General features: G+C 34.9%; 1 protein-coding gene across 1 annotated transcript in view; it reads left to right on the forward strand.

Annotated features, from left to right (window-relative positions):
- Positions 1-1,407: 1,407 nt before the first annotated feature.
- LOC105233938 (probable muscarinic acetylcholine receptor gar-1) overlaps positions 1,408-21,818 on the forward strand; it is a 75,538-nt gene continuing 55,127 nt past the window's right edge. The window contains exon 1 of the mRNA XM_049450479.1: positions 1,408-1,451. The gene's annotated coding sequence lies outside the window, so the exon portion shown is untranslated. The remainder of the gene's footprint in view (positions 1,452-21,818) is intronic.

Here is a 21,818-nt window from a genome sequence, read left to right on the forward strand (position 1 = left end):
AGTTCTCGAAGGTTATATTAAAAACGAAATTATTAGTTAATCGGTTATTGGGTATGAAGTTGTAGCACATTTGGCATTTGTGTGTATTTACAAAATTCTGCTGGTTCCTTTACATACCTACATACGCACATATATCTGTAAAATATATCGCGCCAACTACTACCGTAAACAAGTCAAAAAACGTCTGTGGAAAGTTAGCGCTTTAACGACTTTTAAACTTCCCAAACAAAGTTAACTTGACTGAAAGCAGAGTTTACAATTAATATATCTTAGTCAAGAGTTTACGAGAGAGAGACTTACGTACAAATTTATAACTTTTGTTATATTTTGATGAATTTTTTTATAAATATGTAAACATTTTTTATGTGGTTTGGAAACAGAAGGAATTTTTTGATGTTTTATTTTTTATGAATTTTTATCGATTAACATAAATATTAATAAGTATATTTAAATTCCTTTTGTTTAGTAGTAATACCGAACGTAAAGTAAAGAAGCCGATTTAAATTTTAACAAGTTCGTAGTAAACGGGTACGATCATAGCAAAGACTGAACAAATTTCTATATTTTTTTACTCTCCGATCATGCTGCAGGTGGGTATATGATTTTGTTCTTCTAATGGTAGGAGGATGAAGTCATGTATAGACGTTCACGCAAGTGAGGAAAGTTCTCGGATCACCATTTACATGGGAGTGGCCGGAAAAGATTATTTTACATATGGCTCAAGCAGCTCACGACTTCCGGTCTTTGACCAAGTATCCTCAGGGTAGCCTAAGAAAATCTGTTTGAAGGCGAGCGAAAGTGAGAAGGCGAAACCTCCCCTCTGCAGGGTTGTGCGCTGGGTTCGGGACCCGCCACGTAAAAAAAAACACCCAATGAAAACTAATAACCAGCCTTGGATGAGAGACCCCACTTTTGATGATGACACTGGCAAACGAAATAAGGACTACGAATTGAGGGCATGCACCCAGCTGGTTGATGTCCTCGTTAGAGTGAAAGCTGACATCACCGCTGTCCAAAAAATGCGATGCACTGGCCAAGGACTGAGGCGAGTAGGTCCTTGTGGCATTTACTACAGTGGCCGTATAAAGGAGCGCAAGTTTCTTGTTGGATTCGTGGTAGGAGAGAGACTCCGTCGCCGAGTACTCTCATTAACTCCGGTGAATTTCTACACCGAAATTGTTAAAATACGTACTCCAGTAAATAGATGAACTAGTCACTCCGGAGCTTTTGAAATAATAAGTAAATTATTTTTCAAGATAATGACTTTTGAAACTTTATGACATCTATTTATACTTATCTCTTATCAATAAATTATTTATAAGATAAGTACGTTTTTTCTAAGGTTATTTAATAAATTAGTTTCCATTTAGTAATTTTGATACTGGTACTATGTTAACTAATATTTTTTTTTCTTTTGCAGGATTTAATAGATAATACCTATACTTGTTTCGGTAAGTTTACACTACACTAATAAGTAAAGAAACCTTTATAATTGCCAATGTTAGCGAAGAATATATGATTTATTCCAACTGAGAATTCATTTAAAAAATAATTTTCATCGTAAACGTTTTTTAGGACCAGAAATAACTAGTATTTGGGATATTGTGTATAAATTTTAATAAACTAGAAATAATATTTATATCTTCTGGGGGACCATACAGGAAAAATGGTAACTCTCCTCGACAATCAGTACACATTTTTTAACATAATCGAAGAGGTTTTCTTATAAAAATATTGTCAAAGTCAAAACAAAGGTTCGTCACAGGATCCAACAAACATTTAGTCCACTATATAAGAGTTACTGCTATGAATCATTAAGACAGTGTACATTAACAATTACTTCAAACGCGTAAAAGAATGTGAAATGGATGTTTAAAAATCCATGAAAGAATCACGTTATTTCATTTACATATTTCTCTTATCACAAACCAATCATAATGCACACATGTGCTATACTTTTATACACGCGACTTTTCATTATAGCTTTATTCCCTTAACAATGACAGCGTTTTAAAATTACTTTTCCTTTCCCTGGTGCTCTACGTGACCAAGCTATTCTCCACTCTGACAACAAGTTCTCTTCAGTGTTTTTTCTTGCTATGCCTATCTGCCATCTGTTGCCTTGTCACTTTGTTAAACAGTCTACCATTTACACTCCTTACTATTTATTCATATCTTCTCCATTATTTCTACTTTTGTTTCAAATTCATTTCCTTCAAGCGCGCACAGGTGAGTGCCTCATTAAAATCGTCATTTGTTTCGTCGGCAGTGCACTTTAGACGTTTTTTGTTGCTGTCGTTCAAGCGTGTTATTGCACATGCATATATTTATTGTTTTCGCTTACCGGAGGCATTATGTTGTTGAAATCATTCTTGCAACTTTTATGCGATGTTTGTTGCAAGGCATTTCTTCTTTCTCCGCTTTATATATTTTAAATGTGATTGTTTTGTTTATTGTTTGAGTTAAATAATTATTTTCTATGCAAACCACACGAAACTCCGCTAATAATAGAAAGGCTTGACTTATTCATGTATTTTTAAAGGGCTGTTCATCGGAGCGTATGAGTAATATCAGACGACAGAGTGTCATGTGAAATGTTGCCCGAAATTTGTTATAGACTTACGGCTAAAAATTCTATATGTCATTAAAAATCTTAGTCTTCAGCGTTCATTTTTTGGACAGCTCAGACATAGTAATTTATTTACTTTTTACCTTCAATTTCTAAAATCTTCACTCACAACTGGGTAGACTTGATACGAACTCCTCTCGTATAGAATTTAAACTGTAGAGATTGATTAGTATAGCGCTGAACCTAATGGGTGATAGCCCACATTTAAAAGGTTAAAATATATTTTTGTTCAGATTCACTGAATTTAGATCAAATTCTACCCTTAAAACTTCAAAACTGATGAACAGTAGCTGAGCAATTATATCTCACAGTGTAAACATATTTATTGGAAATAAACGTAGTATTATTCTTGGTTTAGCGTATGGTAAATGGAAAATCCGAATGAAAGAACTGTTCAACACAACAAAACAAAACAAATTCCTCTAAACTTAAAGGATAGGGTGGTGGAAGGCAGATGTGAAGGTGAAGACGCAAATGAGGATGTGAAAAGGTCAATGTCAGAAGGGCGACGGTACTTAGATAAAATGCTGCACAGCGCTACAAACAAAGCAAAATCAAAAACAAAAGGCTTATTATCTGTGAGTGTGTTTGGCCAATGAATATGAAAGCAGAAATTTTGCAGAAAACCAGTATGAGCGCATGTGTTTACTAACATGTGTCTATTTATTCTATATTTGAGTGACCTGACCACGTGTACACATTGCAACTTTGTGGTTATGCGGAAAACAACTATGCTAACTATTAGGAACAAACTTTGTGGTAAACCAAAGGGGAATCTGTCATGCCAGGCAATACAAACACATGCAAATATATGTACATTCATTGAATTGAATATACTTACATATATGTTCGTTAATTGTTGTAATAAGTAAAGTTTTGTTTTTCTTTGATGCTTCAGTGTGTGGTTTGGGAATATCAGAAAGTGTGTTTGTGGGAATAGAAGCAATTTGTTGCCATAATTTTTACTTTTGATTATCATTTTGATGTTTGCAATATGAGTTAGTCATATTTGTGAACATGGTAATTAAAGAGAGGATCGATAAATATTTTGTTGGAGAGAATTGTGGATATTTTATAATTTTTGTTGTCAAGCAAAACCATAGACAAATTAACTTGGATTTTAGTTGGATATCAGCAACAATTCGTTCAGAAGGTTACACAGTTTTTTCCATGGTAGAGACTTCTTAATCGATATATAAATAATGCTTATAGTGGGCTAAAAATAAATGAATAACCATAAAAATAGTTTAATTTTTGACTACCTCCATAACAAGAAATAATATGGAGTCTATATGCTAAAGTAATCCGATCTGAACCATTTTTTGGAGATTATATTATGAACAATACTTTATAACAAATTTCGTGAATATAAATCGTCAAATGAAGAAGTTTCCCATGCAAATATTAGAATCCGATCGTTCAGTTCGTATGGCATCTTTAAGTTATAGTGGTTCCATATCGGCAGTTCATACAAATGAGCAGCTCCTTGAGGAGCAAATGACGTTTACAAAATTTCAAAACGATATCGTAAAAGCTGAGAGATATCGACAGGTAGACAGTCAGACTTGGCTAAATCGACTCAGCTCAACATACTGATAATTTATACATATATATACTTTAAAGGGTCTCCGACACATCCTTCTGGGTATTACAAACTTCGTGGCAAACTTAATATATTCTGTTCAGGGTATAAAAGCTGAAGAGGATTTCAATAAAGAAGAAGAGACGATAATAATACCGTTAAATGTGTTGCATAAATTAAATAACGAAAGTGGAGCGCAAAGTAACGGTAATCTTAAATAAAATCCGCTGCAAAATCACAGAATCCGCGATACAAAAGCCGTAAAATGTGATAACGAGTCGAAGGAAATCAAAGAGGCACAAATTGTTGAAAGAAGAAGTAGGGAGTGAAACGAGCGTTAAATTTCAAATATTCATAAAAATAACAACAACAATAATTGTCACTATAACAACTTGTCAACACTTGAGTGGACATTAAATTTGAACCGAGAGTGAAGTAAGAAAGTCAAACGCAACATCGGAAGCAAAAATCTTCAGTCTCGAGTCTTGAACGTTTGCAACTCGAGCGGCAATTTTCCTGGCTGGCCTGGCATGCTTTGTGTCATACTTGTATGTACCTTTATGTACATGACTGCAATCAGACTACTTGTATACGCTTGAAAGTTGAGACTAAAGTAGCTCATAAAAGACATCAAGTGTGCACTCGCAAAAACGCAAAACGGAAGACGCTTGAACACTCTCGCACACATAAATGCAGAAGTGAATCGACCTGCGACAATTGGCGAAAAGCATAATTAAACTTTTTGTCACCCTCTGCTGTCATATCGCTAAAAGTGAGAGAAACAAGTGTTTGAGAAAATGTAAAGCAGGTAAATAACGGTGCATATTGTACAAGCTGTATATGTGTACCAAAGAAGCACAATACTGCCCATTTCCAATGCAACTAATCCATTAGTACCGTTTACTTTTATGTCCTTATTAGTGATTAACATTAGTTCACTACTCGAACCCTCATTACCAATTTTGAAGATGTCCAACCCTGATGTTGGCTTTACATGGACGAGATACAACGTGATGCTAAAAAGAAGTGTGTTCTGTTTTTTTTCCAGCATAATTAAAGATGCATAGTTTACAAATCTTTAGGTGGAAATTTCTTCATACCTTTCGAATGATCTCTTAGTTATATGGGGGTAGGTCTAGCTTTGGCCCTAATTTATCTATTTTAGCACAAAGACATACTTTTATAGTAAAAACGAGTTCTGTAAATTTCATTGAGATAACGCAAATATTGGCCGATATATCCAGCAGAAAGCCACGTGGAAGTTCGAAAGTGTTTGTATTATGTAAATAGGGGCTCAGGGAAGTATTGATCCGATTTCAAACCATTTTTGATACACAGAATAACTATATCAAGAAAGGTTGGCGCTGAATTTCAATTGTATATCTAATAGAAGTCAATTTTCAAAATATCGCGATGACCGTACATCCAAAAATCTGAGTATATACTAAATTATTTAGAATACTTGAACTAATTTTCGCGATACTAACTGATAAACGTTAATTTAAATTTATTTCTGCAAAAATAAGCAAACAAAATTCACAGAAATGCTATACCGCAAACCACAAAAAAGCTTAATTTAGTTTTTAATTTCAGCTCCAGTTAACTTAGTTAGCATTGTCTGAAGTTATATCACTTCTTAAGAACTCCGCACTCAACAGAAAAGAAAATCACAAAGAATATTTAAATTATTTTATCGCACTCTCATCAGTATTTACATTTTTCCATGCTAATTTCATCGTCTGCTTTCAGCGCGTCCTCCTAAAATGTTCCACCCAATGGACACCTGAATAATTTCCAATTTATTTGCTATTTCACAGAAAATAGATTGAAATACGACATTATTGACGAACGGTGGCATGGCAAATGAGAGTGTAAAAACCGGCAAAATAATGCAAATAGGAAACAAACAAAATGTTGTATTCTGTCGAAAACGACAAGGCTTCTCTAGCATGCTGGTGTAGGTAACGATTGCCTATCGCAGCCGTTGCGAATGGTCCCTTCTATTTTTTGTGATCTTTTTTGGACATTTCACTAGCACTGCTGCTGAAAAGAATTGTTTCCCGCTACCCGAAGTTTGAATATTTTTTACACTTTTTATCATTGTCACCTTTCTCAATTAATGCTATTGTTGCAATTGTTGTTTCCGCCAACACTGTATTTGCTTGTTGTTTGAATAGCGCGAGTTAAACTTCATTTCATTGAGTGTAAGGCGGCAGGCAGTGGCAATCACTCGACAATCTGTCTATATTAAAGAAAAGTGGCATCCTCACAACACTTGTTGTTGCAGCGACAGATTCAATTTGCGTTGTTTTAAATGTATCTTATTAATAATTTGTTTTTACTCTCTTCACTAATTTATGATGTTTCTATCGCTCTTGTCTCTTTAAGAGCGCGGATTCGAGTACTTCGTTTCTGAGAAAGTGGAATTTTAACTAAAAAAATGTATTTAATTAACAACTTATCCGAAAATAAATGTTTAGAGATTAAGTTAATTGAGTATAAGGAGTTGTTAGGGATTCACACCACCACTACACAGGACTGGATCGATTCGATTCCAGTAGCGATTGACCCCAAGCAAATAAAAGCTCTGTATATTTCTCTATTCAAGGATCAGCAGTTATCTGCCATAATAAGGTAATCCCATCAACTTTTATAGCTTTCTTCCTTCACTCCTTCCTCTGTTTCTCATTGTAATTATCTAAATTATTCGAAAATTAATCCAGATGAATGTGGATGGAGTCTAAATTAACATTCGTGTTTGCTCTTAGAATTTTAAAATTCTTTAATTTATTTTGCACAAATCCTTCATAATTTGGTGTTTTATAGTTACTCAGGAAAATTTCAACAACCAACACAAAACTTTTCCAAGCTTCACTTTATGGAACAATGAGAAATTCTGATCTGTAGCTTTCATGAATTTTCGTTATGTACCGTTATGTACGAGTGAAAATACCTAAACCCGCACGTGCTTAAAGGATGACTACTATTAATTATTTAATACAAATCTCATTTACCAAACGCATAAGCTGCCATAACCCGACTTTAACTCTCCAGGCTTTATACGACCATAACTAGTAAGTATGTGTGCAATTTGAAATGTGCCTCTAGTCGTACGAGGTTGCTAAATATTTAATCTTGATAAGAGTTTTAAGTTTACGGTCGCACATATATGGAAGGGATGTATAAACATTAAACCATGTTGTAAAAAAGTTATCACCTGCTCCAGTGCGCTTTATAGCCTCAGCTTTCAATGTATGCAACTTTTAATGTTCTTAATATTTTCGGTAGTAATATTTCTACCAAATATATAAGGCTTCTACCAGCTATAGATAACTGGTTGAGTTTGACGCGGGCATGACTTACATTTTAATCTTATACGAATTGATGCATTTGTTTAAGAAATAAGGAATTGTATAGTAATATTGTAGGAAATTACTATACATTATAGTTCAATCTCAGGAGTTTGGGATAGCCGACGAGCGACAAACTAATATACTATATAAGGCTAAGTCACAATTTAAGATACGAAAGATATCTAGTATATTGAAGGAGCATCTGTGATTGGAATATATTTGGAAATGGGTGTGGTTTCGTATCAACTGGATATTTTTTGCCTGTTTGTAGACACAGTGAAACGAAAGTGGTTTATAACCGCAACCACCGCTTATACGGAAGTTATGATATACAGTGATTTTCAACCAACTGATTGGATTTATATCGGTTAACATATTTCATATAATAAAAATAAGCGGATATATTTCCTTGACTACAATGGGTTTAGTTCATTAAATGCGAAATGAGCCAGTTAAAGTTTTGGTCAAGATCCGATATACATAATTTCAAGTTTTCTCCCCTCTTTTCTAATTTATGCCGTATACAACGTATAAAACATATTTATGTTATAGTAAAAATGGCAAGGTTTGGTGCTAAAAATTATGAAATCGGTCAATTTGCTTCCTTAACCCACATACACCCAATAACTGATAAAGTGATGTTTTAATTCAGATAATAAATCTCAAAAGATTTTGTAAAGCCTTAATTCCATGAACTCGGCTGCCTACAACTTTTACCTAAATGGACTCAGGAAAAAAGTCATATATTTTCCAAGCAATTGCATTTTCTCTAAAGCTCTTTCCATTCGTGTATTGAAAACATAAATTTTACCCCACACTCATCAGTTTAAGTGATTTCACACATGTATGTCTGAATGTAAATGGTTATGTAAGTTTAGAAAATCTGTGGAAGCGTAGACGTGTGAACAAAGGTCCTTTCAAACTGATTGTGCAACAAATTTTGCTGTAGGCACAACATATTTCAACAACATTCAAAACCGTACTCCTACACATATGTACATAGGAACATATTAGCCTACCACACAACTTATGTATACCAGACACGTACATACGCACGCATAGTCGGTTCAAATACAATATAAACCCTTTAAACGATGTGCCATTTTGGTTGCCTCCTATTTGCCAATGTGTCCGATTTATGTGAATAAGCAAATAAATGTTTGTGTGTATATATGTGTGTGCGCAAAAGTTGCCCACATGTTAATTTATTCGTTCGTAAACGGCCTGTGCCGAGCTAGGAGCTTATTTTAGTCGCCCTTGTAAGTATGCCACAATGTTGAACCATTACAAAGCCGCACATCATCCACAGGCTTAGGACAGCTGGGTAATATTCTGTGCTCAACAATCATACTGTAGAGCATCCGTTTATGCTACAATCACTGCTCCATCGCAATACCCACAATTACCCGCTGAGTAACAGATAACCATGGAATTGTATATATTTGGCTAGACAAACCATCTGTATGCATTAGGGTAGGCTGGAGAAAAATACTCAGGCATGAAAAATATATTTCTTCTAAGCCTAACAGCGTAATAGAAAGAGTTCAGGGAGAGATCTCACTCTTAAGCTCTGTTGAATATAATGTCTGTTATACATTTTCGTTGGGAACTAATCCAACCATCTTCGGGTGATTTTATGCATATTTGATGAGTCAACCCTTAAAGACCCCTCAATTGGACAGCAAACCGTATAAATAACAAAGACTGTTATAACCAAAAACGCTACAGAAGTGATCTCTATAGATGTATTTACATTTCTCATGAATTCTCTTTTATAACTCCGTTATATCCGTCACATCTAAATTTTTTAATCACAGAGGAAAAGAAGTAGAACGCTTAGAAATACCGAACCGAACATTCCGTTTCTCAAGAAATAGAGGATCCTCCCTTATGGACATATAAATATTCTAAGCAGGAATGACATTATCCTCAACATTTTGCAAACAAACTTGCTGTTACAAAGGCAAATGTTAAATTTGTTAACAGCTCCACTGGCACTTGGTGGGATATTAAAATTGTGGATAAAAAAAATCGATTTTAATAAGACGTAGAAGTGAAAGTTACTACATTAAAATTCTTACTTATATACTTAAGCTCGCAAATTTTAATTTCGCTTTTTCCACACGTATTCTTCCTGAGAGCATCCTATTCATTAATTTAAATATGTACACGCGCATTCGTAAAATTTAGTAGACAGAGTTTCTGCGAAGAAGACTGTCACTGAATAATCTGCAACATCAGCTAACAGGCGTACAGCACTTCCCAAAAATTAATTAGGCAATAACTTGCAGCAGCTCAGGGAAAATATACTCAACTTTTTTCAGCTATGTAAATTTAAAATATTGCTCAGATGCTGCTGTCATTACCGTCAAGACACGTATTTTGTGTTACAAGCCCGCTGTAATATGTACAAGTCTACAAAAGCAACCGCAATCACATTTTCATTCACTCGAATACCGCGATTATAATATTATAAAGTAGTGTATACGTACTAAGCGAAACAGTGGTTTTAAAACGATGAAATAGAGTCCAGTCTTTGTATTGATTCAAGTGAAAATCTTCTCTTAATGAAAAAATACGAGCAATCACACAAAAATAACAGGAAAAGGTCTCCGACACGTCCTTCTAAATGTTTCAAATTTCGTGACAAACTTAATAAACCTTGTTGTGCGAATAAATTCTGTATACTGGAAGCGTGATGACAAGTGAACACCCAATATCAAAACCAGTTTCTGAACACAATTTAATTTCATACTGAGACAACATCAACATCATTGTGGCATTATGGTATATGTGTGCCGAGATATTTGACAAAGTCACAGATTATATTTGTGTCTGACAGGATGTACATAGATTTAAATTAACGGCAGTTGGCATGACTTGCCGGATGCTGAGGTGTTGGGCGTCTTTCTCAAAAATGCAGATTACTACTGAAATATTCAATGCAATGCTTACTTACTTGCATATCTACATATGCATATATATGAGTAGGTCTGTAAGCTATTTGCATTAGTTCATGTAATGAAGGTGAAAGGGCCAAATATTATATAAGGAGCTTAACAAAACACCTTGTTATGGAAACGAAAGAAAGATAGAAAGTAGAAGTTATGCAGTACCACAAATCAATTTACGTTGAGTTCGCAAATTTTTTGTTTGTTTCCTGAATGTACTCTATCAAGTGGTGGTATTTAAGAGAAGAAAGAAATGCAAAATATATTAATTTTAGGAAAGTGAAGAGGAGGAAAATAAAACCTTCAGGTATTTCCGACTATAAAATACGTTTTCCGTGAATTTTCTGAGTTTGGAAGTAGAAAGAAGTCGGACAGTAGCAAATCTGGAGAAAACAGTGTATGACAGCTTAATGGCTATGAATCGATGCATTGTCATGGTGGAAGAGTACCTTTTACAATATTTCTGCGTGACCGTTTTTTTCTAATAATACTTAAAAGTTTTAGTGCGACTTTCTTATGAAAGGCTTTTTCATAACCGACCGAGCATATTGTATGGAATCTTCACTTGCCAGACCCATTAATGACAATATTAATAAAGAATGCGTTTATAATCAGATGCTCCGCCATAGCGAAATTGATTAATTACGACGACACTACTCTATTCGGAAAAACTGGCGCACCCAACATACCATACCTGAGAAACCCACCACACTCAGCAAGATTTCATCCCCCGATAGGTGTACATATGAATATTCTATTTCTGAATTCGCTTTTGTAAAGTAACTTACTTAAATGCCTTTGCATATATCTAAATATAGGCGCACAGATAAAGCGCGGAAGTAAAGTTTCCAGCTGACGGGTAAAAATAAATCTTTGCTTTTGCTGTCATTTCACAGGGAAAATATCGATCCGGTTTTATCCTCAAATAAGTGTGTGATATAGGCACAGTCCGTGTATAGTTCAGTTCTTAGTAACTATACAGTTATGTATAGAATAAGGGATTAAAAAGTATCAAAGCGGACTTTCAGAATTATATTAAAGTGGACCAGTTTCTTCTGGTACAATCCATAACCAGTTTTTACGCTCTCATGTGGTATACAAAACTAAAGTTTTTGTCGAAGGCTATTTATTCCTGATTATATATCCCTCTAATACCACTCAGGAATATCTTTTATAAAAAACCGTCTTAAAGTTGTCCTTGCAGTCGGTGAAACTTTCAATGTGTCTTTGCACAGAAAATCTGTAAAGAATTGCTTTATGTTACTGCCTCACATACAATATTCATGGTGAAAAAAATCAAACAATCGTTAAAGTATATCCAGAGATGATTAAACCGTCATTAGCCTCAGTACAAGTACGAAGAAGATACGAACACAAATGAGAAGCAACAGATAGTACCTTAATACAATCAAGGTGAAAGCAGATGGAGATACAATAAGTAAGTACACCGATGGAAGACGCACATGACAAAAATGACAGCTGCCATTGGAAGGGAATATTTCACAAAAAGCAATAATACCGTCATAGAGCTCCACATAAATACTACAGACTCAACTGACAGAACACACACCAACATGTCCATACGTATTACAGGATCGCCTACACAACTTGCACCACTCCAATTGCTAGAACAACAACTCTCTTACAGAGAGAATGTCATGGTCATTCCTTGTGATTCATAAGTAAGAATGAGCGCTCACGCCGGTGTGTCCATTATGTTGTCAGCGTTGGCAGGTGGCTTTATGTGGCGTTCGTGTCTGTGTTATGCTGTCATGTAAGGGCAATTAACTGTAATAACTATCGATTTGTGGTCGCTGCCAAACGGGATTTTCAATGAACACCCGCGTGTGTTCGTAAGTTCGTATCGTCCTTAAGTTGTATTTCAAAGCGGTAGAACTACGCGCGATTTGTATTTCAGAGCAGAGAATTGTAAATAGTGATTTATAGCAGCTTAAGTGCTCAAAAGCTTAGCATCTTTATGAGTCGATTATATTTTTCTATTTTTATACCGGAATAAATATGGAACTTATATTACACTTAATAGCTTTAGGATAAATTGTTGCTGGAAATTTCGATACTGCAAAAATTCGACCCAGAAAGCTAGTACTGCGAAATTAAATGAAGAAATGTATTTTTTAATGATGCCGAGATTTCTGTCAGTCTCATTGTGACGTTATTTCTTAACGGGAACTGGAGAAAGATATGGTCCATTTCCAATATTATATACCAAGTGATAATTTGCTAACTTAAGCATTTTCACAAAGTGTTTTCTTTCTTTATAATGGACATCTATAGTATAAAGTCAACATGTATGGAGATCGTTGTATTCGGTATAAGGCTTTTGGAAACTAGTTATATGGGAATATGTAGCTAGATGTGCAAATTTCAGTTTTTAGGATCTTCAATAAAGCTTATGTATTTATATCTCTTTTGAACAAAGAAAAGCGTTAACGTGGGTTGCTCCGAAGCTATCATACTGTATAAATACAGTATCTTCCATGTAAAACTTGGACGGTTTGGTAGCCGTATGCTATTTGAATTTTTTTTTAAGATTGCACCTCTGCTTTAGGCAATAAACAGTTGCAAATTTTTTGAGTACTATCTTTCAATATCTGAAAAAAAATTACCGCACCGAAAGTGGATTTCAGTTTTCAACTTATATGGCAGCTATATGTTATAGTGAGCAACTTCCTGGGAAGAAAAGTTTGTGTGCCAAATATCTCAAAATAGAGGGACTTATACGCCTGCATAAGATAAATGAATGAGGATTGCCCCACTACACACAGACATGCGGAATTAGCTAAATCGAGGTCGTCACGCTGATCACTTATATATATATATATATTTTATAAGGTCTTCGACGTTTACTGTTAAGTGCTATAAACTTCCTTGCAAACGTAATATATGCTGCTCATATAATTTGTTGATTCCATATTTCAAAAAATTGTGGCGTTAAATGGCTCCAAGTTGTGCTTTAACACCATTAGACTACTTCTTGTGGGATTATTTGAAGTCATTGGTCATTAGCAATGAGCTAGACTACGTTCAGGCCTTAGAAGTCAGTATTGATTTAGTGGAAGAAGTACTCGAAAATTATGTTCATAGAATTCGCTCCAGCAAAAGAAGTCGTGGAGGCCATTTGAATATACATATATCGATTGCACTTCACATTAAGTAAAAAACATTTGAATAACCTCATGTTTTTATTTGTTGAACTTTAGTATAAAAGCGCAGCTGCTAAGTCATCATATTATACAAGTATATTCGTTCAAATTGCCTTGCAGCTCGCAATATGAATTGATTTTGTGATCGCTTGTATCGAGCTATTAATATTATGGCCTTTGGCACCGCGCTCACATATATTTAATGCTTTTCACAAGGGTCCTTTATGCACATATTCCACACAAGATGAAAATTGTATACACATTTATTTGCTTTGTTGTGACTTTGATTTGCTCGTTCGTCCAACAACAATGATTTTCACCCACAGTTTCACCGGGTTTTTTATTTTTACACACACTCATATACTAAAGTCCGAGTATTCCTCCAAACCCAATATTTATTGCATTTTCAAGTGTTCAGCGAATCAGGCAGTTTATTAGCATTTTACAGAACATACTAGCAAATATATATGAATATATACATATCTTTGTAATTTATGGCATATACCTACATATATTTTGAACTAACATCAGCTATTATATTGAAAATTTCAGTGGATTGAAAACAAAATTACGTAATAAATATGAAAAGATTTTCGTTTGCTTTGAAAAAATAAAAATCAACAAGTTATGACAGACTAAAATCGATATTTGCAGTAGGAAGATTGCTAGTGAGTCTTTGAGATCCGACAGGTGCCAGTATTGTCTATTGATACAGTGCAGATTTAAAAGCCAAAAACTCTTAAAATTGTACCTTAGCGGCCTTTTTATCCCCACGGAGCTTCAAGAAGTTGGTCATTTGTCGGAACCGCCGATAAAGTGTATGAATTGAAAACCTTTTTATTTAATAAATTCCAATCTCTGTCTGTTTTTATTTTAACCATAACTTCCACAATTATTTTTTATTGTGCAATAATAATAAATAGTTTTTTTGGTCAACAAATTTCAGCTTATTGTCTTTAAAATCAGTAATCAAGTTGCATACCCAATATTAAATTACAGACAGATTTTAATCAATATGCATCGCAGCTGTTGCCCGGAATAATACAAGTTAATTATGCACCGTTGTTTGTTTATAGGTACTTCCATCTGTTTTTGTAAAGATATTTAATACATATGCATTCGTATGTAAATAATTTTGGATTTATAAATGTGAGTGTGGAACATAAATCCAACCAAGTGTAATGGACGGAGCTGCATTTCATATTTAAAATTTGCCATAATAAATAAATGAAATAACAAGGTTACAATTTAAATAAATGTATTCAGTTTTTTATAAAAAAATGCCTTCATTTGCCTCAGAAAATGAAATTTTATTAAATTAAGTAAATAATAAAATAGAATTTTTTAAATCCATGGTCTGCCTAACAATAGCAGAAAAGCACAAAGCCATTCAAATTGTGAAACCAATGTAATTTGCAAATGCCAATTTTTTTGATTCATGCCATCAACTTATTCATTCGCTTTTATATTTGAATTTCAGAATTTTAATTCCTAGTTTCAATTTGCATCAACCACATTGTGGACTAATCATATTGTGATTGTTTGCTACATTTTATGGCCATGCAATTCAACAATATAATTTGATTAAAAATAAGGAGATGATGGATTTGAAAATACTATATGTAAATATGGCCTTAAGGAACAATATTTAATTATGTATAGCTTAATTTCATTTATTGAAATTTGAGTTTGAATTTCTAGTATACGAGTATTGTGTATATGTATAACAAATTTCTGACACCCCAAAGTTAATGTCTAATCAAATGTAGAAATGCTTTAGAACAGAACATAACAAAAATCGCACTATAGAAAAGTCCAATTTTGCGGCATTAAAATTGCCTTTCCACAGGTGAGTTACTGTTCTCTAAGTGACTAAGATCGCGTTATTGCATTATATGAAGCAAGTTCATTGTTATAATTAATTAGTTGTAGTATGTCCTTAAAACAAACACAGGATAGTTTACATATGTATGAATGACCGCATATTTTTACAAAAAATCAACTGCCACTGGTGTAACTAGTCACTTTTAAGGCGTTGCAGGCAAAAACATACCGAACTCAACAACATTCGTGTCGCATGTCTCATCATAACGGGTGATTTTTTTGAGGTTAGGATTTTCATGCATTAGTATTTGACAGATCACGTGGGATTTCAGACATGGTGTCAAAGAGAAAGATGCTCAGTATGCTTTGACATTTCATCATGAATAGACTTACTAACGAGCAACGCTTGCAAATCATTGAATTTTATTACCAAAATCAGTGTTCGGTTCGAAATGTGTTTATCGACAAATTTTGTTCAGCGATGAGGCTCATTTCTGGTTGAATGGCTACGTAAATAAGCAAAATTGCCGCATTTGGGGTGAAGAGCAACCAGAAGCCGTTCAAGAACTGCCCATGCATCCCGAAAAATGCACTGTTTGGTGTGGTTTGTACGCTGGTGGAATCATTGTTTCAAAGATGCTGTTGGACGCAACGTTACGGTGAATGGCGATCGCTATCGTTCGATGCTAACAAACTTTTTGTTGCCAAAAATGGAAGAACTGAACTTGGTTGACATGTGGTTTCAACAAGATGGCGCTACATGCCACACAGCTCGCGATTCTATGGCCATTTTGAGGGAAAACTTCGGACAACAATTCATCTCAAGAAATGGACCCGTAAGTTGGCCACCAAGATCATGCGATTTAACGCCTTTAGACTATTTTTTGTGGGGCTACGTCAAGTCTAAAGTCTACAGAAATAAGCCAGCAACTATTCCAGCTTTGGAAGACAACATTTCCGAAGAAATTCGGGCTATTCCGGCCGAAATGCTCGAAAAAGTTGCCCAAAATTGGACTTTCCGAATGGACCACCTAAGACGCAGCCGCGGTCAACATTTAAATGAAATTATCTTCAAAAAGTAAATGTCATGAACCAATCTAACGTTTCAAATAAAGAACCGATGAGATTTTGCAAATTTTATGCGTTTTTTTTTAAAAAAAAGTTATCAAGCTCTTAAAAAATCACCCTTTACAAGAGATTGGAACGCAAGTTGCGTGTGGCCGGCTGTTGGTGACGTGTGGCACAGAGCAGTGAAAAAATGTATGTCATTGTCATTTCACTTGCTTACTTGGCGCTATTTTATTACTTTTGTTTTCAACGTTTTTAATTAAAACGCAAGGTTTGTCAAGTCAGTCATTTACTTTCTTTTTTCATCTGTTTTCTATGGTAAATGCGTTGCTGTTGTCACATAAGTTCTGATTATTGTTCATTTAAAGCTTTAAGCGAATTAATTACATAATGTTTTAATGTATTTTCGATGCTTCGTAAAGTGTGGTGCGGAAGGACAATTATTCATAAAAGAAACGTGATGAAAAGCATTGCAGAATGGTTAACGTAATGCAAAATGTGATAGCATAAAGAGAAATAAGTGGAATTAAATTAATCTCACTTTAATTGAATGGATCTTACTTTAGTTGTACGAGTATAGTGTTGTACAAATGTACGGACGGTATCTGTAAATATAATGACCACATTTTTCAGATCTTCTTACTTAATTTAGTCATAGGGGATATTTTCATGCATCTTTGTAGAACTCTGAAAAAATCGAGCCTTCGTTATTAATCCTGATATTCTCAGAAGGATTGATCCAACTGATCTGAATGTTTTAAATGAAATGAAGCATCAGATCCAGATCTGATGGGTTTAGATGCCTTAATCATTGATGTTCAAATTTTCAAAAAAATGTCCTGCTCAGCTCGCTCTTCGCTTCCTTTATTATCCGTCTGCTGTCCCGTCAAAAAAAGTGACCTTTCTTTCTTATCGGTTAGCACCTTAGTTTGAAATGAGCTTCCAGAATTAGATACAATAAAGAAGAGAGAGATGTATAAACGTTCATAAAATATAATCTCTCTTACAGAGTTTATTTCGAAATCGTTGGTATGAATTGAGACTGTGCTATATAAATTGATGTATCAGACAGACTTAGGCTTATGTATTTAGGATAGAAGTTGTCAAAAAACTCATTAAAGGAAAGACTTAACTGATTTTTCCACGAAACTTGCATTTTTTTGTATATATCTCGTAAATGACAAGAGATATTGAAAAAATGTACATGACAAACTTGTAGGATATTTTATTTCCTATAAAAAAGATCCGAGTGCGAAATCGCTATAATTAATACTTCTCGAGATATTCTACCTTTTAAGTAAGGCTGTATGGAATTTATATAAAATAAATATATAGCTCTTGTCATTTACGAGATAAATACAAAAAAATGCGATTTTCGTAGAAAAATCAGGTTTAGAGCCCCGTACTACCTGTGCGGTGTGAGTTTCGACTTTGTCACAATGGGCACTTTTGTAGAGTGTTCAATTCTGAGGAATATGTGTCTAAAGTCAAAGCGATGCCATAAAATGCCTCTGAGCTATAGAAATGTAAAGATAAAAAATCGTGTATTTTCAATGTAAAATTTTTACATGCCTTGGTCTAGTCCTTAATGTAAATATTAAGGGCTCAATTTTTCGGGCAATTTTTTTAGGGTATTTCCAAGGAAATTTCTGAGGGGATTGAAAAAAATATATAGCTAAAAAAACACCCAAATATACATACTATATACTGTTCATATATTACCCTCTATATATTATCATAAAGGTAGGTCCTAAGTTCACTTCCGGTTGGAAAAATACTGATTTTTTCATACTATACAACTCCTGTAAATCGATTCGACTCTAAAAAAAGTATCACTCAGTTTCTTTCACTCTTCTTTTCCTTAAAATTGTAATAAGTCTGGTTCTTTTTTGGCAAGATTGTGATCTGAGTTTCGTTAGTCCTTTTCAGTATAATAAATATTTGCAAATTTCTAAATAAACAAATTTTCTACTCTCCTGCAACCTCTTAAAGGATATGCGTGAGTTACATTAGGAGTAAAAGCTCTTTCCCCAAATGTTAAGCTACTCCCAATTGTGCGTTAACTGCTCAAATTATATGCAATGAGATTATGATAGTTGATTGCCACAACATATTAATTATAATCTGCTCTATCAGTAGAAATTAAAGAAGCACACGAGCACCAAGCGACTTTTTTATTAAAAGCGTAAAGCCTTGAGTTTTATTCACTTTATTAAAATTCAAATATTTTTGGCTTCCAACTGCGAAAATGAGCTAAACCAATACAAAGGCAAGAAAAACGTCGCTTTATAAAGCGCATATTTAATAAACCGTTGAAAGTGTTTGCAAAATGAGCTCACCAAACGGGAGCACGACAGGGCGGAAGCTCGAGTGCCCGCATCAGTACTATAAGTTTTTATTGTCAATCGTTGGTGAGATCTAAGACTAACTGTTACTATTATTATTATTAAAGCTTTGTTCGTTATTACTGAAGTCGTTTTCTTTCGACACCAAAGGAACGCAATATGTGCATGTGCTGTTGCTGTTGTTGGCAACAGTATTAGTGGTCCGAAGTTTTTCTTGAATCTCCTGGCACTTTTTGCCAATATGTTAATCTAACTTGCCACCCAACTGCTTGCCACGAGTGGCGTGAACGTCTTCTGCGTACGTGTATATATGTGTGTGTTTTTTGTTCTAGGCTTTAATTTCACTTGCCTTTTTCATTTTCGGATTACTTTGATTACATGCTTAGCTTAAGCCCACACACTTCCACTTACACACCGCCTAACACACAACTCCCAAAGGACTCACATGAAAGGCGCAAATATTGCCAATGCCACCAGCGCTTTTCCGGCAGGAACACTTGTACCGCTTGGCCAAGGCAATACTTTTCTTTCCCTTCCTTCTTATTCCCCAGCTCGTACGTGCAACTACAAGTACTTGTTGGGTGTGTATAATGAGGAAAATAATTGGCAATACAAAATGCTAGAAAAAAGTGGCAGGAAAAAGAAAGTAATAAAGTGTAATAAAGAAAATGGAGTAAAGTGGTATGGCGGATTTGCACAGGTTGCACATATATACAGTTTTAGGTCTAATAATAAAATAGGTGTACATCTACATATAAAAAGGTTGTTTTTAAAAGCTTTTCGAAAAGAAATATGCAGATATAATTAAATGTTATCGCCAAGAAGTGTTATTATAAATATAAGTGTTTATTATCATGTTTCAAAATGAAGTCGGACAAGTGACCGCTGCGACAGGCTCAAATAGACTTAAGCCTAGAAAACGAAATTCCCACTATCATTTTTATCAATTTGGGCCGTATTGCTGACATACGGCCCCACTATTCTCTTCCAAGATATTATCCGTCTCGGACTTCTTTGCCAAAAACTTCATTTTTGACGAAATATGGACCAGTAATTCCGTCTGCCTATAGAGCACACCAAACAGTGATATTTTGTGGACGTCACGGCGTCTCAAGAAAGATTTGAGGTTCAGCATCACTCCAAATGTGAAAATTGTGTTTATTAAGCTGCACATTCAAACAAACGTTAAGTTCATTTCTGAACAAATTTTCGGAATCGGGATTGGAAATATCGTCTCGCGAACGTAAAATGGCAAACAAAACTGAGTATAAATCTACAGTCTGTCAAGACTTTACCGACAGTTAATGAAAGATTTTGCTCTAATTCCTTCGTGAGCTGATAGAGGGAAGCTTTGTCATTGATGCATTGTCAACAAATTTCAGTTGTCGTTGATCTTCTGAAAGAGAATCACGTAAAACACCATGAGTGCTAAGTACGCGTCGCGCTACGAGGCTGTGTTCCTTCGCATCCACCCGAAAGGTCCCAAAATGTCGCAAACAGCGGCTGCTAAATATATCAGAAAGTCGAAGGCATTTGTACAGAAGTGGATACAGCGATAAATAGTGACTAAAAATGTCGATGTTGGTGGATACCAGAACATGGTTTGATAGAAAAAGTGAACAAAAAAGATGAAAAAAGAATAGAGAATCTGTTTTCGCGGAACCCTGCTTTAACATTGCGGCAAGAACAAGCAAAATTAATGGCAAAGAAGACGGTCTAACCTAACCTATCTTTAAAAGGTATACTCACGTTCACTGAACTCCAAAAGTTACGATACCAAAAAGACATTCTCAATTTCCTCAACAAATCAGTCAATCAGCATATTCTCACTTTAATTTTGGATATAACCGCGTATTACTAAATTTGCTTGAAAGCTGTAGGTAAAAGCCTAATATTTTCTTCATTTCATTCCCCCATTCCCATTCCCTAACGAGATACTATCCCTGCTTTGACACGAAATTGTAGCGAAAACCACCGCGGAGATTAAGAACAGTAAACAGTAAAAATCTTTCAGTGGGGGAAAGCCAAACTGAAATGACAGTAAAACGAGAAATTGAAAACGAAAGTGTGTTGAATGTCTAAAAAATTGCAAAAATTATCCGTTAGCTGCTTGGCGGTGCATTTAGGCCGCTTTGAGAGCAAACGCTTCGGCACTTACTTCCCAACATTTTTGTGGAATCGTTTTTCATACTCGCTTATCGCTCTCCAGAGCAATCGAGTTGGGGTACTTGAAAAATTGTTAAATGCTTCCGCTACAGGGATTCATCAAAAGCAAAAACAGCAGCAGCAATAAGAGCAGCGCAGCGTCAGCTGAAAGCAATGATAAATAAAATTATGTCAGCGGAAGATCGAAAATGATGTATGTATTTTGTTGAGTCTGTTATCTCACGGCTTATATACGTATATATGCACATTAATATGAAATATGTAGGCATGTCGTGAAAGGAAGCCGAAGACATAATATTTGCTTTCGCCAGCTCAACGAAAGGAAAACACCGAAAGTAATGGCGTTTGAGAGTAAGAAAAATTTTAAAATCACAACAAAAAATTATGCAATAAGCCAGAAATGGATCTCATATGAGAATACCGTAATTTTCGCGAAGACCTCTTACAGTGGCCACTAGAGCATGTGAATTTGCGTAGTAACCTTAGTAAAATTCTAAACGTTCCACCGAAGTTAAACGTGGCATGATGAAGTGGCTAACTTACTGAACACACTGAAAAAGCTAGACACAAATCCGTAAACAACCTGGCCGCAACAAGCTGTCAAAATTACGTCATCCCTATTGGTAGCCGCTGTATGTAACATAACCGTCAAACGGTTCGCTATATTTTCCCATACTTCAACATAGATCATCTTCTTGCTTTTAGCAAGACCAGGCAATTTGCCACTTTGGCTTGT

The sequence above is a fragment of the Bactrocera dorsalis genome, chromosome 2 (genome assembly GCF_023373825.1).
Source record: "Bactrocera dorsalis isolate Fly_Bdor chromosome 2, ASM2337382v1, whole genome shotgun sequence".
Classification (NCBI taxonomy): domain Eukaryota; kingdom Metazoa; phylum Arthropoda; class Insecta; order Diptera; family Tephritidae; genus Bactrocera; species Bactrocera dorsalis.